Genomic DNA, 830 nt, shown 5'->3' with positions numbered 1-830 from the left:
CTAATTCAATCAACCATGGAAAGGAAACAGAGGTGTTGCATTCGACTCTGGGGAGTTTTCATTATGCTGTGTTTTTAGAAGGGAATTCTACCTTATGGAATAGTATCAAGACCGGCTCATGTAACATCAGACCTAGAAGTGTCCTTAGAGACAATTCAGTTCAACCCCTGACTTTAGAAAACAGGAAACCAAGACTCAGAGAAGGAAAGTGCCTTGCTCACAGTTACACAGATACTGTAGCTGGTGACAGATCTTGGGCAATGGCCCAGATTTGTGGTTTAAGTTCTTTCCTGTACATGCTGCTGCTATCTCTTTGGTTCTGGCATGACAGTTCTGCGGTCTTTGGAATCATTATGCTGAGTTTCTATTCATAATTTATTTTTAAACATTGGTAATTCTCCTTATTACTCTTATTTCAGCCATCGTTGCTTGAAGGTTACACTGAAAAATGGAATAAATGAATAGAGCCAATGAATCTGGACCTTGACTTGCTATCTGGCTACCATCACTGGCCTAAATCAGCTACACATTGGACAAATATTGTCTTCATTTGGTGCTAAGCAGATAATGGTTGGTCCTGTCTGTCAACATTTAGGAAAGCAAGTAGGCCCTTCGTTCTTGTTCCCATAGTACTCACACATAAGGTGGGACTCATGGCATCTTGCTAAAATAAAAGAAGAATTTATAAATGAACAAATGAATGAATACATTCCCATGTTTGGGAGTTCTGCTCTATTCTCTTTACCCCTACTTCCTGATGTCCTTTTTTCTTTTTTTTTTACAGTGCCAAGAGTAACAGATTTCTAAAAGGAAACTTCTAGATTAGCAGA

This window comes from Tamandua tetradactyla, chromosome 7 (genome assembly GCF_023851605.1).
Source record: "Tamandua tetradactyla isolate mTamTet1 chromosome 7, mTamTet1.pri, whole genome shotgun sequence".
Taxonomy (NCBI): domain Eukaryota; kingdom Metazoa; phylum Chordata; class Mammalia; order Pilosa; family Myrmecophagidae; genus Tamandua; species Tamandua tetradactyla.
This window is presented reverse-complemented; position numbering follows the sequence as displayed.